The sequence below is a fragment of the Erpetoichthys calabaricus genome, chromosome 1 (genome assembly GCF_900747795.2).
Source record: "Erpetoichthys calabaricus chromosome 1, fErpCal1.3, whole genome shotgun sequence".
NCBI classification, from domain to species: domain Eukaryota; kingdom Metazoa; phylum Chordata; class Cladistia; order Polypteriformes; family Polypteridae; genus Erpetoichthys; species Erpetoichthys calabaricus.
In genome coordinates this window covers 126,474,644-126,500,326 of record NC_041394.2, presented here as the reverse complement: position 1 = coordinate 126,500,326, position 25,683 = coordinate 126,474,644, and the positions used below count along the sequence as shown (strand labels likewise).

General features: G+C 38.7%; 1 protein-coding gene across 1 annotated transcript in view; it reads right to left on the bottom strand.

The window, feature by feature from the left end:
• The window catches only part of LOC114649978 (pyroglutamylated RF-amide peptide receptor), a 103,765-nt gene extending 78,729 nt beyond the window's left edge, over positions 1-25,036 (bottom strand). Inside the window, exon 1 of the mRNA XM_028799427.2 lies at positions 24,847-25,036. The gene's annotated coding sequence lies outside the window, so the exon portion shown is untranslated. The remainder of the gene's footprint in view (positions 1-24,846) is intronic.
• Positions 25,037-25,683: the final 647 nt, after the last annotated feature.

Genomic DNA, 25,683 nt, shown 5'->3' with positions numbered 1-25,683 from the left:
GTTTTAATCAGTTTGTTTAGTCTGTTGGTATCACCAATGTCATTTGCCCACTACAGCATTGAAAAATACATTGGCTGCTACAGAAAACACCACTACAGTAGAAAATATGTTATCTGTGGCATTCATATACCAAACAATCTCAGCCTTCACAGGAAATATAGGCCACTCTGGCCATTGTCTGTGTTGGTACTCCACTCAAGCCTATCATTCAGATACACCCCAAGGTATTTGTATGTCCTCACCAACTCCACATCTGCACCATCAATTAGAACCAGGGGCAGAGTGGGCATTACCTTCCAAAAGTCTACGATGATCTCCTTTGTCTTACTGATGTTGAGCTGCAGGTTGTTCAATTTGCGCCATTCAACAAAGTCCTTCACTAATATGCTGTATTCATTCTCTTTCCCATCACTGATACACACAACTATGGGTGTCATTGGAAAATTTTTCCATATCACATGATTAGGTAAGGTTTCTAAATTCTAAGGTGTACAGGGTAAACTAGACGAGAGCCAGTACAGTTCCCTGTGCTGGCCTGTGAAAGCCTTGCTACTCCTGAACATGTCTAATACACAGTTCTTAAGCCACACAAACTGTGGTGTACCAGTAAAGTAGTCCATTATCTAAAATGCATCATCCTTCACTGACCAGAGCTACTCCCCCATCAGTTTGGGCTGTATGGGCTTGAATGTACTACAGAAGTCTAAAAACAATATCTTCACCCTGCTACCCCATTTCTCCAGGTGTGAGTAGACTCTCTTCAGCTGATAGAGGACAACATCTTCCATACCTATGTTGTCCTGGTAGGCAAACTACAGACGGTCAAGTGCTGTTCTGATCAGGGGTTGCAAATGACCCAATATTAGCACTTCCAAGGACTTCATAATGTGTGATTTTGGGGTTGGTAGCCATTTAAGAGTTTCCGCTGAACAATCTTGGGAACTGATAACACACAATATGTTCTCAATGCTGCTGGAACCCTCAAACTGAAGATACACTGAAAAATTACACACAGTTGCCCAGCTCACTCTTTAGGTACCTTAGAATTAAAACCATGAGGTTTGCATTGCCATTGTTTCAGTAGTTTCTTCTTCATCTGGTCCACTGTGAAGAGCTAGGTAGCAGGCTGGTTGGCAGAATAGTGTGTATAAATCATTATTGCTGGTGTATTAGGACAGAGACACTAGCAACTGGTATGCAGAATGGGCAGTGAGAGCAGCAGAGGGTGTGTGGACAGTGGTATATGGTCTTCAAGAGCAATGTGGACTGAAGTGAGGGCACAAAGGAAGTTAAACCCCACAGATTGCCAAGACACCTGAGTGTGTAAACTGTGAGTAGGAAGGCAATAGTCAGGCCTGTTAAAGTATTGTTTTAACTCATTAGCCCTCTCCCTACTTTCCACATCTTATCTGCAATTAAACTGTTTAATCTTGTTTATAGTTTGCATGTTCTCTCCATGTCTACATAGATTTTCTTCATGGTATTTCAACTTTCCTTTCCTAGAGCACAGATGCTGATGTTAGGTTTAAACTGAATTAGACTGGTATAAGAGAGAGTTTAGGTGTACTCTATATGCGATCATGCATTAAAATAAGCATGTGCTGAAAATGGATGATAAAAACAGATACATGGCTACCATGACATTTTTGTTCTTAGTACGCTTGATTCTTATGGATTCTTATGGTGTTTCCAAATTCATGACCAAGGCAATGAGATATCTAACATGTCACTATATATTATTCTTTATTTAGTTGACACCTTTCCAATGAAACTTACAAAGACAATACATCAGATGCAGCCATCCAGAATAAGTGAGGAACACTGTGTTATCTTGTGGTACTCTGCCTGTATTGTGATTGCACTAGCTTGAAAATCCATGAGGTGAAGCAGTGGAAATGAGTCACTGCATTTTGCAGATGACAAAGTCCTGCTGGGTTCATCAGGCTGTAAACTCCAGCATGAATTGGGGCAGTTTGTGAAGTGTCATAAAGGATGAGGATCAGCACCTCCAAATCTGAAGCAATGGTCCTTGGTAGGAAAAGGTGGACTGTCCTCTCCAAGTGGGAGGTGAGTTACTGTCTCAAGTGGAGGAATTTAAGTAGCTCGGAGTCTTGTTCACAGGTGAGGAGAAAAGAGATGATGAGACTGACAGACAGATAGGGGTGGCAAGTGCAATTATTCAGTTGCTATACTGATCCATAGTGGTGAAGAAAGAGCTGAGCCAAAGGGAGAAGCTCTCAAATTACCTATTGATGTACATCCCTACCCTCATCCATGGTCATCAGCTTTGGGTAATGACCAAAAGAATGACATTGTGGGTACAAGCGGCCAAAATGTGCTTTCCCATGGGGTGGCTGAGCTCTCCCTTAGAGAGGATGAGATGCTCAGAAATTCGGGAGATCAGCTGACACTATGCATTGAGAGAAGCCAATTGAGGTGGTTTGGACATCTGATAGAATGCTTCTCAGACGCCTCCCTGTGTAGGTTTTTACGGGCAAGGGCAGGGCTCGCCAAGATGTTTAAATCTCCAAGATGGCCTGGGAATGCCTTTGGTTCCCACAGTATGAGTTAACAAATAAGGCTAGGAAAACAGACGCATGGGCCTCACTGCTAAGGCTGTTGCCCTACCACCTGGTGTCAAATAAGTCATAGAAAATGAATGAATGCAGCAGTAAAAAGTTTAAACGGTGTTCTACCAGTAAAGAACCAATTCAAACCCCAGATAAGACTTAAATGACAATCTTTTCTTAAATTACGGAATTTAAAATTAACAATGTTTAAACTTACTGTATAATGTTTAATCCTTTATTAAAACAAACTATATAGCAGTAAGAACATAACTTGGCGTTAATGATAAATGCACTGAATAATTCTGCTTGATAGTAATATAAATATAAAATTGTGCATTTAATCAGAGAAAACGTATCACAAGTGGTTGCTTTGGAAACAGCTTGACGTTAATTTTTCTTTTTTAACAACTTTTTGTCCTTGGGTAATGGGTAATAGACTAAGACATTATAACTAGGTACTTCAAAAGCTGATCAATGCATTTTCTATTGTTCTGTCTCACACATTCTTGCAAATCATCTACACATCAGACAAAATGGAGATTAAAAAGGAAACCGATTGATGCTGTAAGACAAAGTGGGCTTTGCCCATTCTGCTAGGCTCCAGTGGCACACCATTGTTAATGCAGCAGATTTGACAAGGATACAGACATTCAGCTTCACCTTCACCCAGCCTGCGTTCCAAAATAAGGTATTGAACTCTTCGTACCAGGACCAGCCTATAGTTCATCTGATAACAAACATGTAAATCAGAGTTGAACTGACATCTTTGCAGATGCCCCTCTGCAAAGGTTAAGAGTCAGAAGGTACAAAATGGAGTCCCAAGGACAAAGACCTAAAATTTGACCAATGACTATTCTGATGGATAAATAACTTGTCAATGAGAAGGCCCTGATTTTGTAACTGGAAACGACTTTCGTCCATTCATGGGAGATTGCACTATCGGTCATAAACCAGTTGCATTCATCTCATGAGAAGGAACACTGAAGGGGTTATTTTGGGTTTTTTGTTGATATCTCTGATCATTTTTATCTCCAAAGTCTTTGTTATCATGCACTTGCAACCGCAGATATGTTTGTTTCTAACAGAATGTACATCCTTGTACTTTGTGATGATGCAATGTACAGCTGTTTTGGAAACTGTAAAATGTTGGGAAATGATAGTATAGCCTTTCACCATTAAAATGGGCATGGATTACATTCTTTTTGAGGTCCAGGCTAATGGTTTTTGGTTTTTGGCATTATGAAATTACTTGTTACATAGACTGTAAGAGTTGTTCCTGTCAATCTAGCCTTTAAGTGACACTAGCCCTGCTCATTTGAGTCCATTAATACTAGAATCCCTGAAGTCTACGTAAAAACCCAGGCCACCTTAAATTCCTTCGCACCTCTCCTCATCAGCATCTTTTGTTTTGCAATTGTGCCGATCAGCACAAGCAGCAAGCAGCCTGCTATCCCATACCCCCCCACCCTGACAGAGCTGAAGTCAGTCACAAAATTCTCAGAGTTCAAGTGTGTTTATCTGGGTGTGAGGTACCTGGAGTTGTACAGGGTAAATAATATATCGTTATTTGGAATACATACATTTCATGTGTGTTCCGTGTCTGCAACGATCTGTGTAAGTGTAGGATGGCAAGAAATGCTGAACACATACCTAAAGCAGAAACTTTTTCCATGATATACAAATAATGATGTGAAGTGTATAATGTGTGATGACTTTAGCCCAAATATCAAATAAACACATGCGCTTTTATTCAAGAATATAACCAAAGTAAAAAAAAATCATTCGGAAAAGAAAGTTGATATGTATTCTTGGATTGTGCATAGGTAAGAACTGCTGCCTTATAACCAAAAGGTTCCGGGTTCGAGTCCGGGTGCTCTGTAGTTTGAGGAATGAGCTGCTATTTTTATTACTATAATATAATAAAAACATACATGTGATTTGAGTGTGTAACACTCTGTGTAAATTTTGGCTACTTGTAAAAGTTAGTGACATTCATGTGGTACAACAAACTTGGCCCTCCTTCTCTGAGTTGATGACATATACCTCCATTCTTTTCACAAGGGCAGCGATGACCACAGTTGCTGCTGTGCTTGATGCCTCCTCAGAACTATTTGTTGTACCGGCTATCAAAGATATGATGTCCTGTGTCCGCTATCAGCCTATCATGCGGCATTTCTGCTTTGACAACAAAGACACCTGTTCAGAATATGTGAAAAACAAGAGGTTTGCTGCAATTTCAGACATGTTGCAATGTTTTGTTGAGAACTTTATTTTGAGTTACAACCCAGGGCAAAGACTTTCAGAGTCTGTGGACATAAAGCTTATGAAGCCGTTTCTGGACAAAGGAAGAACCGTAACAACAGACAGCTTCTTCGCAGTGCTTTCGCTGGATAATAGACTGCTGCACTGCAACACAACTCTGCTTGACACCATAAGTGAAATGGGACTTTCACCTGCAGCTATAGTCACTTTAGTACGTGAGCAATTGGCCACGCTAATGTTTAGATCTGGCAGTGCCATGCTGTCGGTATTATAATATACCTGGGAAGTCTATGCTAGGGTACATCAGATCAGGAAGAACAATACAGATTCTGCACTAGCAAACAAAAAAAATGACTAACTCTTTGTCTTTGCACACTTATTTGAGAGATTATAGCAGTTTGTCATACTGTCTACATGTGCTTTGAGAACTTATGATTTTTTACCTAGTGCCATCTTATGGGAGATAACACCATGGAGTTCTGACTACCTTACATTTACCCAAAGTGGTCACAGACAGAGTCAAAGAGAGACAGGGGAAGTTTATAACAGATATCTTTTATTGGATTAATTTTTGTAAATAATATTTAAATAAGATGATAAACAAGAACAGCTAAATCCACCTGCTTTTGCAGGTATATTTATCACAAGAGTTTAACATTGAAGCCATTCAGCTTTTGGACTTTCTTCAAACTGAGTCTCTTGACCATAGCTGGATAAGAAATACAGTACCTCAGCCATGGGCACGAAACACGCATTTGTTCTTGTTGTGTTTCATAATGTTTATGTGATCCAACACTCAGTCAAGAGAACCATTCAAAAAATAAACTAAATTAAATTAAATTGTCTTCACAGCTCTTTTTTTCAAAAAGTTACCGGTAAATCAGAATTAAAAGTCTAACGAAAATCTTGTTTTTTAGTGTTTTGTCCTTTGCTGCCTCTTTTAACGTGCATAGGTGTGTTTCTGAGCTAACAGTCAGCTGCAACATAAAAATACATTATTTTTCAGGGAGCTTCTCTACACAAAATCCAAGCTTTAGATTTACCAAAGATATGTCTTGGATCCCCTGCTTTCTGTGATTTTCATGGACAAGAAATCAAGGTGCAGCTGAGACTAGGAGAGTTTACAGGTTGGGGATACTTTCCTCATCAGTTGGAGTCCCCAGTGTGCTGTGTACTTCTTCATGACTGAGACTGCTGACAGCAGTAGCAGTTTTGAAAATATTGTACTGGAATATGCTGGTGAGGAAGGAGTCCTTAGACTTTCACTTTACCATTCAGTTTACATCTCCACCCTCACAAATGGTCATTAGATCTGGGTAGTGAATACGAAGAACATGTTTTGAGTATGAAATGCTAAAACAATTTTAGAGCAGAGTAACTGAATTTACAAGCCGTGACAGAGTGAGTACCTCAGGAGAACAGGAGGAACTTAGCATAAAACCACTACGTCTCCAGATCAAAAGGCAACATTTAAGGTAGTTTGAATATATTGTATGAATGCTCAGTGGGTATTTCTCATAACGATTGTGCCAGGCAAAACCAGAACACAGAGGGATTACATTTCTTGGCTGGCCTGAGAGCACCACTGAAAGCTGCAGAAAGAGCTGTAGACTTTTACTGAGGATAGGATAGGCTGTTCAGGTATCTTGGTGAACCCTGGGAAGCGTCGCATGACATACTGTATACTATATGACATATACTATATGATATACAGGATGAGTCAAACAGGAGGATCAAATAGCATCGCACATCTTGTGCAATACTATTCATGTGCAATTAAGGTCTTATGTTGAATGTTTGTGTTCTACCTTATTTCTTCTTATCCTTTATCCTTTTTTTTTTAATTATATTTTATTTATATTTTGACATCGCATAGACTGCACCTAATTTCGTTGTATTTGTTACAATGACAATAAAGATATTCTGATTCTGATTCACTATCCCACATTCACTCTTGATGTGAACTCCGCTATGTGGAAATATGATTTAGACTCCATTTATTAGAAAGTCTGATTTAACTATGACATAAATCTGGTGTTTTTATATGTAATTGGATTTTTCTCAAATGAGCAAAGAAATTACAGATTGATGGTAATATACAGCAGATGTATAATTGTTTTCTAAGTATCACCCTTTAAGAAGACTTCATGTTCATAGATTATTCACAGAGTTCATGATCTATACTGGGATTCTCCATCCCCATTAAAAAGTGCCAAAGTGGCTAAAGGTTTTAATTATACGTAATCCATACTCATAAATTGTACTTCTGTGTCATATTGCTGATTCTAATCTAGGAGTTCCTAACAAGATTTAGCCACCTTTAATAAAGTAATGGCAAACACCTTATTTTTCTGATCTTGATTGTTAACATTTTGCTTTTATTCCTTTTGAAATGTTTTAGTTATTTAAGCATTGGCTTGATGCAGATAGCAAATGTCAAATGACACATTAAGTGGTGACTTGTATTTATCATTCAGGGTCTTTTCACTGCTCAGTGCTAATTTTCATTATGACTTAACCAAGGGCCACAAAAGCCAGAGTAAACAGTGTGTTAGTCTGCAAAAAGCCATGCAGCCCAGGCACAATACAAAGAAAATGGCTTTAGACCATATGAGATTTTAATGGTTGAAACATTACTTGTTATTGAACTTCATTTAGTTTGTCAAACAAAGGAAAGTGAAAGGCACATTACCAGCACCTACTAACTGCACTCTTCACTAATGCACCATTCGGGAAGTAAGAGACAACCACTGTTATTACAAGACAGGAGTAAAATGACTCTATTGAGCAGTGTAAGAATCACAGTGACTACCTGACACAAAACACAACCCAGAAAGACAAAGTAATTTGAAACATACTTTATTCTTGTGTAAATGTGTCAATCCTTCTGCTTTGCTTTTCAAAAATCAACTCAGCATTTTCTGTAATTTCTTAAATTGTGTTGCACACCACCATAGCCTTATTACTGCTGAAAAATGTCAGCTCTTGCACACTTCCACACTCGCTCAAACACAGTAACTTCAGAGTCACCAATAAACTTATCATGCATTTTGAAATCTGAGAGAAAACTGGAAAGGTCAGAAAGAGTGCATATGTTGTCATGTCCAGGCACAAATGTAGCCAGTTCAGTTCCTGTCTCTGCCTCATTGTGTGACCACAAAAAGGTCACTTAACATGCCTGTGCTCCAACTGTTAAAAAATTCCTTTAAACAGTTATAATGTGTCCAAGTCTTGTAAATGGCCTAGGTAAACTACATCAGCCCAATATATATAATAATGAAATATTTAATATGAACTATTTAATTGTAAAAGCATGTCTTAAGGACATAAGACGGAAATACAGGGATCGTATAAAAGTTCAACAAACAATGCACTCATTCTGAGAAAAGATCTAAGCCTGCAAAGCACACTGTGTCACTCTAGATATTAGTAAAGGTGCAAAAGGTAAGCATGTATCTTTATACTATACAATTATCTATTTAATGCCATTAATTTACCACAGTATGTTTTTTAGCCTAATCAATGTTTTTCAGCAATGTAAAACATAAATCAAGTGTAGAATATTAAAATTGTTCCTGTTCTTGTTGTGTTTCTCCTAAATATTTAAAATAATGTGGCTTATTCTGCTTTATTTCATGTCTTTTTGCCTAACTATATACTATGCGGCATTTAACAAGTGAAAGTGCACTCAGTAAGGGAACATTAATTGTACCGAACTGAACAGAACTGAAGAGCCCTGTGTTCAAATCCTGGCATAGACACTCTCCTGTGCAGAGTTTTTATGTTCTTGCAATGTCCTTATATTTATCCATCCAAGTACTCCAATTTTTTACCCATATTCTGAAGAAGGATAAGTTAATTAATAATAATGATACATTTTATTGATATATGGCCTTTCCAATGCTCAAAGCTCTTCACAAACATTCAAAAGGGGATAAAAGGGATAAAAGCATATAAAAAGATCAAATCAATAACAGATAGAAAACTAATATCAAACACTAAATACTAAATATTTGATTAATAATATGTAAAACACAAAGTTCTAAATTAGAATAAGAAACAACAAGCAGGAAAAATTGATAAACAGAAACCATGAAGAAATGACATAATCTGTGTAAGCTAAAATGTATAAACACCAAAGTATATATTAAACCACCTCTAAGTAAGTCACTCAGTCACATCACTTTAAAAAGGCCCATTGTATTTTTTGAGCACAAAATTTAAAGTACACCAATACTATACTGTATGCGACATCTGCAACCAGGCTGACGTAAGAGGCTCCAGAAAACAGTCAATAAAAAAATCCAATGAACACTAGACACCTCGTTCAACCAGGTGCTGTACAAGAAGCCGGCCAATGTGGAAATTAGACTCAAATATATTACTGCTACAATGTTTTCTTCAGTCCCCTTTTACTAAGGAGATTATGGGTCCTCCCTGCATGGGGAGCACTTTGAGTAGTGAGAAAAGCGCTATATCTCTCTATTATAAAAAAAATTGTGGAAGAAGAGACGGGATTGTCTCAGAGACACTTTCACGTCCCGCGAGATGACAAGAGCTTATGCAAAGAGATTTAGAAAAGTCCTGTGTGGTTATGTCAGACACATTTCTTGTAGAGAGAAAGAAACAATACTCACTCATGGGCGGTTATACGTTGCATTGTCACGATGTAATTCCAAACACGGAATCAAAATTCAGTGCAATACTGATGAAAAGGTAAAAGCGAAAAGTGATGGAATATATGGACATAGGTGATATGACAGAAGTGCGCCGTGCAAAATGCAGATCACACGGCATGGCAGCAGCAGTAAGCCAGCAGCTGATTGAGCAAAAAGGAGGTAAAAAAAAATGTACAGTGGAACCTTGGATTTCGAGCATAATTCGTTCCGGAAACATGCTTGTAATCCAAAGCACTTGTATATCAAAGTGATTTTCTCCACAAGCAATAATGGAAACTCAGATGATTTAGTCCATAATCCAAAACTATTCATATAAAAATGATTAATACAAAATATAAAATAGAAATACATAAAACAAATTAACCTGCATTTTACCTTTGAAAAAAATCATGGCTGTTGTGAGGGAGACGAGAGAGAGGAGGGTTATTGTGTAAGACAACTTTCACGGAATCCCTGCTAACTGTTGCCTCACTGGAATCTTCTTTTTTTGCGACTTTGTCATTGGATAGGTTCCTTGTTATTTGCTTTTGCCTGAAGAGTCGCTACACTTGGACACAAAATAAAAAAATGCTTTACACACTGTAAGGTTTCTAAACTTTTTTGGGATTCCACCCAACGGGGTAACACGAAGAGGGTCCCAAAGCAACCACAGGCTTCCAGCGCTGTAGCAGTTCGCCATAAAAGCGAATCCGCAAAAGATCGCGGACAAACATTATAAATGCGCAGGGCACAGTATTACTTGGCCACTAACCTGGCCATGACCCTACCTGACTTCTGTGTCTGTGTATAGGAGAGTGGCAGATCCCGCTGCAATAAATAACCATGCTGTTCCAGTTTCAAGCTGAATAAAGCTGGTTTTGCTAAAGTACTGAGACTCAGCATTCGTGTTTTGGGGTGCAAGACAGGGACTCACACGTTACAGCACACACACGTGGTCACAACGCTATAGTAAACAGTATACGCTCGTATGGATTTTGACTATATGAGTGAGGCACGCCGACTGAGACCGAGAATTACCCACAATCCCACAGCGAGAGAAAGAGAAGAACCTTCAGCTCAGTTGTGATCACGTGATGCTCAGCAGACAAAGCGTATACGCACTATTCATATTGTAAAACCTTGCTCGATTATCAAGTTATTAAAAATTTTAGCTCGTCTTGAAAAACACTCGCAGATGAAGTTACTCACAATCCAAGATTTTACTGTATGTGTTTCCCATTGTATCACCGTTTAAGAGGGGGTGTCAGAGGAGTGATGACATCTCCTTGGGGTGCGTTCAGCCCCCCACTTCACAACGCAAGCGGCAGAGACGCGAAGAGGTTAGCGCATAGTAGTGATGGGAACTCCGGCTCTTTTCAAAGCTTCGGCTCTTTGAAATGCCTCATTCACAGCTCTGTTGTCATTAAATGCTATCTTTTTTCCAGAGCAGTGGTTTCTGAAAGCACAGTGTTGTACTCCATCCTCAGATATATAGTTATGGAATAATTGTTTGGGACAAAGTTTTTCTGCTAGGGAGAACATACATGGGCAGGCCCGGTCTTAGGTATTATGGGGCCCTAGGCAAAAGGGGGGTCCAGGGGCCCCCTGAGGGGCCCCTGGAAGCTCTGTGAAATGCGTGAAAATTAGACCAAGGAGTCGATCCGGGGCCCCCCGGATGCCGGGGCCCTAGGCGGTCACCTACTTCGCCTATGCCTAAGGCCGGGCCTGATTGGGACAAATAATGCTGTAGTATATTTAAGTATATATGACAATTGCTCACTTGGACAATTTGTTTTGGGGGCCCCCAAGAAGGCGGGGGCCCTAAGCTATAGCTTGTGTAGCTTATACGTAAATCCTGCACTGTACATGGGGTTTAAGGCCTGTACAAAAGTTGTAAATCCTCTGTCCTCCACAATGGAAAATGGTTGAAAGTCGCTAGCTATCATTTTAGCCAGCTCCTCATTGACACTTATTTGTTTGTTTGGCGTCATTTGTTTTGGAATAAATGTGCTTATTTTGGTTTGAACCTAAGACCGTGTTATACCTGCAGTTTTCGGTAAGACAGTGGATGCTGCAGCAGAAGTACTTGGCTCTTTTCCAGGGTCAGTGGATGGCAGGAGAGAGGGCACGCTCTCCTCCAGTTGCACGGATGGGTGGGTGGTTCTTATATGTCTGTGCAGGTTTGTTGTTGATCCTGCTCTAACGGATATTTTCATATTACAAATTCTGCACTTAGCTTTGCAGTCTCCAATATCACTGAAATGCAGCCAGATGCTGCTTCTTTTTCGGCTTTCACTCATTTCTTCACTCTTCTTTTTTTCTTCACGGTGCACTTGCATTTAAATCTGGCTCCTCGTCTGTCGCAGCGCCTGTACCAACACTCGCTGTCTTCGGAGCGTCTGCCCCCCTTCCTTCTTTCACATAATGGTATGATCCTAGTCCAATGTGTTGTTCGTGAACGAGCCGGCATTATGAGCCAATGTTCTGTGCGCCCATATAAGTAAAGTCCCGCCCCTGCCGAATGGATTTTCAGCAGAGCTGAGCAGGAGCGGCTGAAGCTTCGGCTCTGCTCGACGGGCATCGGCTCCTCTCGTTCGCTTCAAAGCATCGGCTCTTAGAGCCGGCTCGTTCGCGAATGACACATCACTAGCGCATAGCGCGGGCACAGGGCGAGCAAAGCAAGTAGAGGGCGAATAAAATTTCTCAGACATTTGCCAAATTCAGCTTTGTAAAGGTGTAGTATACTCATTCATATGGAGAAATATTACAAACAAAATTAAATACATAAACAAATAAATATATGTCACTGCGGTGGGTTGGCGCCCTGCCCGAGATTGGTTCCTGCCTTGCACCCTGTGTTGGCTGCAATTGGCTCCAGCGGACCCCCGTGACCCTGTATTCGGATTCAGCGGGTTGGAAAATGGATGGATGGAAATATGTCAATAAATAAATACATAAAAAATATTTATGCATAAATAATGTTATTAAATATGCTTTGTGGCATACTTTTTTGTTTATTTCTAAGATTATTTTTTCATTTATTTACTGTAGTGACAGTACATGCAATATGAAATAAGGTTTTTTTTACCCAACAAAGTTGAAGGGAGGATTCTAGTGAATACTGTTTTTTGAATTGCTGGTAGAGGGGATGCTCAAGGTCACAACTTTTCACATGCCTATGAGACACAGGACTCCTAAGACAAGCAAAGTGCATGCTCAAAGTTGTGACTGTGCATGTCCGTGGTGAATATGAATGGAAGAAAAACTTATCCAGAATTACTTCATGACGTATCTACTTTAATTCAAGAAGCCCTGAATTCACCATCCTCCCAGGAGTCCACACCTGACATGCGGTGTCTGCTTAAAATGTATCACTTGACACCAAAAAGTACCAATTGTTCGCCAACCAAAACATAGTATTTGTTAGAGCCCACTCAGCTTTTATGAGTGAAAATAACAGCTTTTATTTTAAGCCTTATTTTATGTGGTGTGCAATGTCACAGAAACAAACAAATAAAAAAATAAATAGTCTAAAATGTATTTGTATGCTGTAGCATTAATATTACCCTTCACTGGAACCAAGGGGATTGGCACAAAACCTGAAAAAAAAACAGTCCCAGATGATTTGCCATCCTCCACCAAACTGTACAATAGACACTATTCTGTCAGGAAGTAGCATTCTCCTACTGTCCACCAAACTCAGATTCATCCACCAAACTACTAGATAGTGAAATGTGATTCATCATTCCACAGAACACATTTCCACTGATCCAGAGTCCAATGGCAACATACTTAACACCACTGCAGCCAATGCTTAACATTGCTCATCATAATCTTAGGCTTCTGTGCAGCTACTTGGCTATGGAAGCCCATTTAATGAAGTTCCCAACACACAGTTCTTGTGCTGATGTTACTTCCAGAGGCAGTACTGTACTCTGTTGTGAGTGATGCAACAGATGATATGTGATTTTTATCCACTTTGTGATTCAGTACATGATTTCTCTTCTTTGTGACTTTGCATGGTCTACCAAAAAGTAAACTATGAGGTTAAAGTGGACATTTCGAGATTAAAGCCAAAATTTCCACTTTAATCACAAAATACACGTTTTCACCATGTCATTAATTTTTTTTCTCTGTGGCTCAAATACAGCGCTGTACATTATGTTGCTCTTGTGAAGTTGCAAAAAAAAAAAAGACGGCACAAAAGATGGCATGTGAGACTTTTAAAATGTATCATGTCATTACGATCGGAAATATGCGATGCTTGAATATAAATGCACCACGAATGCATCTGTATGTCGGCATTTTGCTTCACCACATCGAACCATTCATCAAACATCGAAGCGTGCACATCGATCTCGTACGATCCACATAGCAGCTTTCTGTCACATGTACATAGTAAACAGAGATTCTGACTGTCACTTTCCAACTTTTAGCACACTGCGCCCCCCGACATTTTGCTGGTACTGCACGTTAATTTCTGAGGACCTGCTCAGAAGACGCATCAAATGAACAGTGAGAACATGTGGCAGCCATGATGTATGCACGTACGCGTTCTGAGCGTGAAGTATAAACAAGCCCTTAGACTTCATCTCTGGGTCCTTCGACCTGCTGTTTTTCCACCTGGCAACCATACAGACTACCTACAGTCATTTTTTTTTTACTGTAAATCCCACTCTACAGTTAGTACTATTAGACTACATGAATTTATGTGAAAAGGGAAAAGATTCAGATTCAATATGAATGGTATTTCAATGTCTTGAACTTTATATAGTTGTCTGCTCTAACCTCTTGACCCCTGTAAATAGCATAATGGCAGACAGACTGACAACATTGGCACAGCAACAGCTAAATTAAGGGAATGCTTTTACTGTGGTTGATTCTTCAATCTTATGTTAATGTGGATTTAACAGTGGTTGGGTCTGAGACAGACTGTGAGTTTGAATGAATAACTTCAAGTGAACATGAGTAGAGTAAGAAGTTAAAATTATTACAAAAAAGTCAGATGGAGATCTCTCTGTTGGCTGTTTAATAAATCTTCCTGATGGCCCTAACAACTGGGCAGTAGGTTTGTTGCACTAAAAAAAATGCATTCATACATAAAGAAATAAATAAAATATCTCATCTCAGTCCTTACTACAGCATTAAGTTACCAGAACTTCTGAAGTGGAACACTACAACAGCATTAAATAAAACTTTACTTAAGGGAGTAATATATAACAATCAAAAGTTTAATAAACCAAAACACCAGCCATACCAGATGAGCAGACTGACTAATAAGATGCCACTGCAAAGTAAATTATGAGTTAAGGATGAAATTGACACCACTGAATTTAATTTTAGATAGATAGATAGATACTTTATTAATCCCAATGGGAAATTCACATTTTACTGTGACTAAGCTGCAGCAGATTAAAGTTCAGCGTCAAAAAATATTTTAGAGCCTAACAGAATTTATTGATTGCGTGCCTTTAGTGGAAGACTCCACAAGGTTTCTGGAATGATTTATTCCAGAGTCGGGTACCTGGCAATGATGGCTTGTCGGATTTCACAGGAAATAAGAGTAAATGGATTTAAGCTGGAGCGTTACAGAGAAAGAAGGTGAGACAGGAGGAGAGAGGGAACAAGAAGGATGGAACAACTATACAATTATGATACTATGAAATAACTTGATAAGTGAGAGTATTACTGTGTGCGAGCAAAACAGTATGCATGTTTAAGTTTCAAAAATGACATATGCATCAAAAGGAACTAATGTATTGATCTAATTGTTATTGCTCAGATATGATTACCAACACTTTGATAACCACTACACTCATGGTTGATTACCACAGGTGGTTTGTGGACCACAATTTTAGCTCATTTTCATGCCAGCTGTCCTGATTCTGCCATATTATAATTTTAAACTGTTAATTTACTCCTATGTACTATTAGTTTTTGCCCACTGTTATAGGCTCTTTATGTCCTTTTCAATTAATAATTTATTGACCCATCTTGCATTTTTCTTGTTATGCTATTGTCTTCTATGCAGGGATCTTTGTAACAGTGCACCTTGTGAAGGTGCTCAGTAAACAAACATTATTTAATTTCAATATAAACAAGAACAAGAATAATTCGTCTTTAAAAATACTGTATGTCACATCATCACATTACACACATACTGTAAGTAAATTCATACAGAAGCAAATCAGAGATAGCTTTAAATCTAATAGAGTCAATGTACCTGAGATAGTACTGTTCTAGCAGAGAATCAAGACTGGAGTATGTAAGACAGTACTAAGAGGAAATGATCTTCAGGTCTAAGTTATGTCTCTGTGAACAGAACAACAAGATTAGTACTAAATTAACTAGTCCACAGCTAGTCTTTTTTTGGCCTTGTGTTTTTTCTCGGTTTGCTCTGCTGGTTGTCTGTTTGCCAGTTAATGGTGGCACATAAGCAATTAGCGTCTCATCCTTTCTCAATTAATAATGTGCCACTGCACATTCCTCTCGATTTAAAATGATAGAGTGCATGGAAAAAGTAAGTTTAATAAAAACTAATTGCAGTTGTTAAGCAGCATTATATTGGCCGTCATTATTGTAAATGTTATTCACTTCAAGCATATGAAAAACCCAGAAATGCCTATACTGAAAGTAATGAAAGAGCCACATGTTCATAGAATCATATCTGAAGAATTATTGTCTCATTGTACCTCATGGGAAGATCTACCATCAGAATAATCTTGGTTGTGCACGCCCTGGGGAAAAAAGTGATGCTGGAATTTTTCTGTTTCAGCAATTCCATGCAGCACATGTACATGGCTACTCATATCTTATATCATCCCACTTCGGTGTAATTTAAGCATGAGTAATCGCCAACCCTGTCAAATGTAATGTATGAATAACACTGCACTCAAACCTCTGAGAGGGAAGATGTAATGTACGAGTGATCACATGCTCAAATCTCCAAGCAGGGGCACCCCAAGGCTCATTTCATTTTTAAATGTGATGTTCATAGAGTGTAAATATATACATGTGACACCACAGGGCCTGTAGAGGTCTTAATCTGATCTTGCTGTAGTTCAATTCCCAATTACAGTATTACTGCAGAAGAGTTTATATTTGTCATTTAATATGCACAGCTTTTCCTAATCATCAAATTGATCCAACAGTCACCAAAGTTTATAAAATACTTAGCCAGCATCGGGATAGTATTCATAAAGAATTTCTCATCGCAAACTTCAAGTGCAAACTTCACAGTAGAGCACAACATATAATACATGGTGTGAGAGATTTTATTTAGAGGACACCTGCAAAAGTATCTCCATTACACTAGAGTGGGATTAATTATGTTACAAACTTCCCCAACTGAGTGTAACTATTTAGACTCATGTTAAAAAACTGGCAGCATCTTTCAATGTGCACTTCCAGAACTGGCAACCCAGGCTCGGACACAAGTGTGAATGCAATACTGGGTTTGCATTCGTGTGAAACTCTTATGGGGAAGAGGTTCCCACACCAGAACCATTATTACAAAGCAATACAATGCAGCACTTTGGTATTTTTTTCTCAGTCTCCCCCACTCCATCAGCAAGCTTCATTCACCACCTCTTGACTCTGGCTCACAGATTGAAGCAAGACTGTTCCTTTTACCTTACCCCCAGGAGTGCTTCTGGTAGTATGAAATTGTGGCTTGGAAGCACCCCGTAGCTCCCCCAGCAGACCCCATTGAACCAAACAGGGTTGTCTCCTGACGACTACAACACCCAGCATGCCCTGTGGGTATCTGTGTGGGAATCCCAGCCTGGGTTTGCTGCCATCACGTGTCTAGGGAAAGGGACCAGTACAAGTAAACTCCTTTTCCCTGCCCTTCCATTATAGTCGCCTCCCAGCCAGGTAAGGATTCCTGTTCATTCCCAGTCTGGGAACCCGCCCATACAGGCCATCCGTCACATTATGTTGCCCAATATAAATATTTCCATGCACCATTCACCTTTTACTGTGGCTTTGAGTTAAATATATTTGATTCAGTATTACGCTATGTTTCAGTCATATTTGTGTTTTTTAAATCTATAACAGTCTGTCTGATGTGTGTGAAATTAATTCTCTAACATTACCCACCATACTCCATCCATCCATTTTCCAACCCGCTGAATCCGAACACAGGGTCACGGGGGTCTGCTGGAGCCAATCCCAGCCAACACAGGGCACAAGGCAGGGAACCAATCCCGGGTAGGGTGCCAACCCACCGCAGGACACACACAAACACACCCACACACCAAGCACACACTAGGGCCAATTTAGAATCGCCAATCCACCTAACCTGCATGTCTTTGGACTGTGGGAGGAAACCGGAGCGCCCGGAGGAAACCCACACAGACACGGGAAGAACATGCAAACTCCACGCAGGGAGGACCCGGGAAGTGAACCCGGGTCCCCAGATCTCCCAACTGCGAGGCAGCAGCGCTACCCACTGCGCCACCGTGCCGCCCCACCCACCATACTGAGTCTGTCAAATATGCTCACAAGGTGGCCTAAGTTAGTATACAACTTTGTTCCCGTTCTCTGACTCCAAGATGCCCACTGCAACGCAGCCTTGATCCACAGTCCATCTGCAGCTCTGGGCTCACAACAATAGCACTAGATCTTAAATCTACTCGTTACTATAAATGTGGAGTAAGACCTATACAATGTATTCAAACGACTGTATCAGGGAAAAGTAAATGAAACAGTAACCATATTACTACCAATTCATAAAAACTGGCGAGATGCAAGGTTTTGAAACAAGTGACTGCACAAAATCAATACTTTAACGGATGCTTATCATATTCGGTGGTCAGCATTGGTATCTCACAGATCCCGCATCCTAGGTCTGAATCCCAAGCTTGTTTGCTGTCTGGATGGAATTATCCCATGTCTGGGAGTGTTTTTCTCTAGTTCTTCTATTTTACTCATTTACCACAAAAATTGGCCCTGTGCACTAGCTTCTTGCGAGTAGACTGCTTGTCCTGATTCTATACTCCCTGGACTTCCAGCTATGAGACTGATTTAACCCTCATTCTGCAGTCACTTCTGGCTGAGCTCCAGAAGTGCTTCCATGCTCAGATGTAGCTACTACAAACCTGTAGGAAACATAGCCACACTCCCTCCTTCATGAGTAAACAACTGACAAGAAAGAAGCTCCTCTGTTCTGGTCTGAAGATAGACAGGGAAAGAGACATGTTGTATACTCAAATAAACTCATGTTACTGCTATTTATTGAGAAAATAATTAACATGCTTATTTTAAGGTGTGGAAGTAAGCCAATGCAGATAAAGGAAGAGAAGGTGTAAACACAATAAAGTGAATAACTCAGATCCCTGAAGTTGTTAAGCTGCAGTGTTATCTATTCTGCTGCTTGATCTTTTCTGTATAAACACTGAATTTTTATTACACGTCAAAGGTAAGTATATACAGTATTACAATTATAGAGAAATTTCTGAAGTATTTTAACACAAAGATGTCATGTAATTAATTGTTGATTCAAAAGTAAGTGAATCCACAGACGCCATGGAAACACCTGTCAGTCTTCTGCTGTATTAACCACCTGCTTTAAATACAGTAGAAGTCACCAATGTTAAAATAATTAAAGTTTTATTTAAAAATTAAACTAACTTGAAAGCATAAATGTGACAATATACTAACTAATTACAGTATGTAGAGTGAGGACTTAAAAATTTAAAAATGTCATGGAAAAGTGAGGCAATTTTAAAATAATTATAATAAATTATATTTTCCAGTAACACAAGATGGATTTGTTATTCAATTGATTACATACAAATACCATTAGAATATCCTGAGCATACCAAAAGTAATTTAATTCATTGTTTTCTGCTTAGTATTTCTGTATTTATCCTGCAGCATCTTTTCAGTAAAACAAATCAAAATACAATATACAGTAACAAATATGAGCTTTTAGCAAAACAGTTTGTTAATGTACTGTATATAGTGAACAATCCATAAAATGGCATTTTAATTATTCTAACTTTTATTATTTCTAACTATGTAAGCAATTTACACAGAAAATAAAAACTGGTAGGCAGAATTACAGTAAGTGGGAAAGAGACCGACAGAATGTTGAGAAACTGTAAATGATGGTAAGTCAGTAACTGACCATGAGCAGATATAGTCCACTATAGCACATGATCACACACACACACACACACACACCACACTCGGCCAAGATGGGCTCCTCAATCAACCAAACAGCATGTCTTTCGACACCCTGACGAAGAAACAAAAAAGTGAAAGAAAGAAGATGTAAACTTCACAGGAAAAAAAAAACACAGCCTGGATTTAAACCTGATTAAAATACTGACTAATGTGCCACAGTAAAGTGGTTTTTCAAACAATCATCCATGACTGTTCTCAGTTAATCCACCATGTCAGCCCTGGGTGGGCTGACAATCCATTGCAGTGCACATTTACCCCCACATTTACACACATTTTTATGGACCAATTTAGTATCATCATTTATCTTAAAATTTTCAGCACTGGGTATAGAAAATAAAACTCAGAAGATAAAGGAGAATGTGCAAACTCAACATCCAGAGTTACTAGTCTGTGATTCACACCTAAGACACTGAAGCAGTGAAGCAGTAATGCTAACCACTGCACCGCCATGCCACCTACATTAAATTAAATAATTTCTATATTTTACATTCTTGTTGTAGACATTGCAGAAAATGTCCTTTGTAATACTGCTTAGTATGGAAATCTGTTCATTCTCCAAACTCATTTATCTAATGAATATATGACTGCTTTTACACAAACCCCTCAAACAGTTTCCAAGGTGATGCACATGTTTATGTTTTTATTACTACAAACAGGTAGTAAGTCAGTTGTTTTTCTTTATTACTTTGATGAACAATAAACAAAAAAAGTCCAGTACTAAAATCAACAGAACACAAAAAGAAATCCGTGAATGTAAAATACAATAATAATAGTGGGTTACATGAATATTAAAACGCTTGAGCTCTGGGTTTAATTCTCAGCTGGGGTATCTTATGTGTAGGTTCTGCATGTTCTCTCACTTTTCTCTAACACATGCAGTCGGGTCAATTAGTCTATACTATGCTATACTATATACCTTGTATACTAGTATGTACTTGCACGCAATAGGTTAGTGTCCCATCCAGGGCTTGGACTTGGGTCTGCTAGAATTGGTGAGGATCACCAAGACCCAGACTAGATAATATGGTAAGAGAATGTATGGGTGACTGGACGTACTCTACACTAAATCAGCGTGCATGTCAATGTGAATTACTGCACTTATTTTAGACAAAACACAACCTCTTCTTCAATAAATGGTACAGACAAATAGTTCAGAAAAAAACAAATGAGAAGCCAGTTAAGGTAAGGTTTATTATCATGAGAATGTGAAAAATAAAATTTCACATACAGTATGTTGTGTGCTTAGTCCACAATGTTTTGTTTATTTATCAAGAGCACACCACTATGGCTCATTTTTGGGGATGCTGTTGTAGAAGCTTAAATGAAGGTCATTTACAGATGCCACTGTAAAGACCATGAGATAACATACAGGAACCTTCAGCTTCCAGAATACAAAAAGGGTTAAGAGCTCAATTCTACACCAACTGAATGTTTGCATAAACTTGTCTGAACATCTTTGTTTTCATGAAGTCTACTAGAATAACTGCTGGCTGTGAATTCCGTGTCCATTTATGTGGCATCCCTTCTAGGATTTGATCCTAAAGTACGCGTTTAAATGTTACCATTACATTCTATGGTCCCACAAACACCCACAACTTTGTATTGAAGAAAACAGTTTTGGAAAACATGCACGATGACAGAGTGCTTAATAGATTCCCAAGACAGTCATCACCAAGTGTGAAGGCTATATGTATTCTACTATTGTTCATGTGGGTTTTCTTTTGGAAGTCTGCTTTACTTCCACAACAAATGTAGTTTAACTGAAGGCTCTAAATTGTTCTGGTGTGAGTGTATGTACATAAGTGTGCCCTGTGTTGGAGAGGCATTCCATTCAGATTTGGTTCCGGCCCTGTATCTACTATTGCCTAGACAGGCAGAAGTTCTCTGGTACTGGAAGTAGTAAATAAAATGTTATTGATCGATCAATAGATAGACAGATAGATAGATAGATTTACAGATCCGTTGACCTCTTCTTCCACTGAAGTCTAGACGTTTTTTATTTACAGTTTAGTTTTTGTTGGGTTTTCTTATGTTGAGGAGGACTTAATTTTAATCAGTTTCATTACATTAAATGCATTTCATATACAGTATATCATGTTTGATACATTGGCAGTTGAGCATAAGTCACTGCTATTTTTTCCATAAGCCTACCCAGATATTGAGATCCAAAATATATTGAAAACTGCAGTGTGTAATAGCAATGTAATAACAATATGCCACATACACATTTTTACATGCAAAGCTCTTGATGAAGTTTCTGTGCTGCAAGGCATATCTATGTATGGCTCATGGTCCAGATGACAAATCTGAATCTCACATGTATTTTCTCAAGTAACACATAGCATAAAACTAGGCAACATCTGGAGATGAATGCAGTCCACAACATGAATGCAGTGAATATGTACATAGCAGTAAACAAATGCCAGAAACTCCAATTTGGACACCCCATATAAAGAATATAGATTTTAAGGCTGTATACATTCAGATGTGTGTTTTATAGCCATTACTCTATTTATTTTAATACTATATTTCAGTATGCAAGCACATGTGCCATCTCCTTTGTCTCTATCACTTGGCAAACTTTACAGATTTCTTATTGTAAAGTATTTATTTCTTTATTTGTCATTGCTACTTATTAAACTCAACCAAGCATATACTACTTGCTCTAGAACAACCTCAAAAGCAAAAGTTAAAGTTCTTAATAAAGAAAAGCAAGCAAAACTAATTCCCAATGCAGACAAGAGTGTTTACTCGGAATATTGCATGAAAGGAAGTATTTTCTGCTTAAATGTTATTTCATTCAGTAAGTAGTTACATGAGCATCCAAGCATACAGTATTTCCAAAAAGCTTTAGTTATTTTCTTATATTTCTTTTACGCTTACAGCAATAGGCACTGTGCACTCATCAAATAGGTGCTATTACAGCTAGTTTACTATTATTAATCAATCTCTAATAAAAGTTATTTATTTTAAATTCCAATATATTTTACAATAAACACAAAATATTAAAAAAAAAAGCTTATTTGCTATACATATTAAAATCAATTTGGGAATTTTTTTGTGCTTTTTATTTTCTTTATAGTCATTTTAAACATGGAATTGATAGAAGACACACACTACTTTTTATATAATTTACATTTTTAAACACTTACAATTTTCTTGAAGGAATTAACCTAATTGTTCAATTTATACCAGAAAATTAATCGTACTTGAATGAATGACACTACAAAGGTCAGAATACTTAAGTTAGGTTAAATATAAAATGGTGGTTCTGGGTTGTATTTTCCATACCTTTGGTGAAGTAAGACTGCCTGTTCTCACCATATCTGTGTGGGTTTTCCTCCTGTTACTTTGGTTTTCTTTGCATATTCCCAAAGATCATTCCAGATTAATGTGGCTTGAATGTGGTTGCCTGCACGAAATTCATCAGCAGTGGACTGCAGCCCTGCGCAGGGTTTATTCTTGCTCTCTGTCTGATGCTTCCAGGATATAATTTTATGTTCTTCATCCAGTAAGTACAGGGTCATGGGGGTCTGCTGGTGCACCTAACCTGCATGTCTTTGGACTGTGGGAGGAAACCAGAGCATCCTGAGGAAACCCATGCAGACACGGGGATAACATGCAAACTCCACGCAGGGAGGACCAGGGAAGCGAACCCGGGTCTCCTAACTGCAAGGCAGCAGCGCTACCTACTGTGCCACCCATTTTATCTTCTAATATGTAAATATTGTCTTGAGAATAGTATGCTATAAAATATAAATGATCAATAGTTCTTCAAAAAGATCATGGGAAATGGATGGAAAGTCGTTAAATGTAAATTTCACACAAATGTGAAAAAATTTTGCTTCACACAAAGAACTATAGATATGAAACAAGTAACCAACTAGTGTGGTAGACAATAGCACCTTAGGGACCTTCAACACCTGACTTGATGTTATTTTGGAGAATTTTAAGTAAACTGAAATGATAATGATTTGTTGAACTTGCTTAACCTACTGCTGCAGTGGCCAGGTGAGAGGAGCAGTCCACGCAGCAGCATCATGCAGAAAGTAGGAATGAACCTTGGAAAAAGTGTTAGGCTGTCACCATTACAAGCAATAGAGTAAGTAATTATTTTAGTGATATGGAGATTATTACATTATTACAGTATTTTACAGATATGGTGTAGGATGTACTGTTACTGTCCATAGTAACAACAGAACATTTTCTCGAAGTGCCTCAACTGTATTGCAGTTGATGTATGGCTTAATTACCACGTCTTGTAGCTTACAAGACTTTGTTACAGATATATCATCCATTTAAATATATTCTTGTAAGAAGAACTCTTCAGTAAACGATATAAGGTGTATCTCTGATATAAGCACTGCTACCAAAAATGATTCAAAGTGTACGTTAAAATTAATGACTAGCTGGTTCGCGAACGATGGTAAAACTTATCATTTTGAGTATTTATGTATGTTATTTTTATTATAATGTACAATTCTGCAAATCCACATCAGGGTCGCGGGGAGGTCGGAGCCTATCCAAGCAGCACTGGCCGCAAGGCGGTAAACTGATTTCAGCCGAGCGCCAGTCCATGGCTCACTCACGTTGATGCCTACTCGGGAATTTGAAATCGCTAGTTAGGCTAAGCTGCACCTCTTTTGGGACCGGAGATAACAAAAAAAAAAAAAAAACCTTCGTACACAAACGGGGAGAATGTACAAACTCCACAAAGTAAAAATGTGTAAAACTGTAAGTATATTCGATTCTGGTGTTCATAAAACGAAATTGACGGATTATGGAAATTATTACGTCTCATTCTAGACGTCAGTTTCAGTAAGCACTTCTCCTAATTACGTACATGTTCAAGTTTGAAATATGAACAGATGCGGTGAACGGTGGACGAGTATTCAGCCGCTATCCCAATTAGAGTTTCTGACAAAGAGCCGCCAGACTCGTCTTAAACTCACGCTGCACCTTGCTAGCGTTTTTCTAATTTGCCGCACTTCCACAAGACCATCCAATGTAAATCAAAAACTTTATTAGTTGGCACATCTTAAACAGTACCAGCCTTTGTAAAATGAGTGGTTAATAAACTCTGCTGAAATCTAAAGCATTGTTGCGACGCTTGTGTTTTCATTGAAGCCTAAAGAGTCCAAATGTAAAGTGAAAACTGGCCATACCTGGGAGACGAACAAATCCACGACCAGCTACTCCAAATTCAGGCGGCGTAAATCCTCTTCAGGCTTCGCTTTTGTCTTTTAGGTGTTATAAAAAAAAACAGATCACACATTGTGTATGAACTGCACCTGTTATGCTCCTCTTATGAAAAGCGGCGAAAAAAATCATTTGGGGCGCTGCACACCTCCGCGCGACAGCAACAGGCAGAGAGGGGTGGGCTTTGCTTGTAGCGCTCGGGCTAACGCAGCCAGTGGTAAGTGTCCGATTCTAAAGAGCCTTTGCTTTTTGCACTTTGCTCACGGAATACAAGAGGGGGTCTTTTATAAAGCGCTTTCCAGCATTCAAACCTCCCTGAAAAAAGAGGACGTAGCACATTACATTTTTTTTGTGTCTTTCCTTACTGTCCCTTCAAAATTAATTGGCACAAATCAAGAAAATAAATACTGTACTTAGCACGTTGGCATTTTATATGAAACTTATGAGAATATATTGATGTCAACATGAAGGGAAAGGATGGAGAATTCCAATATGGTATTTATTTGCAACAAAGAACCACTTTTGAAGTTGTGTCAGCTATTGAAATTCACTCTGTGTCATACTGTGACACACACCGGAGTGACAACAGCATCTCCCAGTTATTCTAACCTCTCCAAGAAAGCACATATAAGCGATAATTTTCTACAGTTGTTAAGTAAATCATAAACATAGGAGAAGAAACAGCATACGTTCTCCAAGGTACTCCATGGGGTATTGCGAACATCCTTGATCAACCTTACAGTACTGCTGAAATGTACACAATTTGGAGTGGTGCTGCACTCCACCTGTTCTTATTTTTTAGG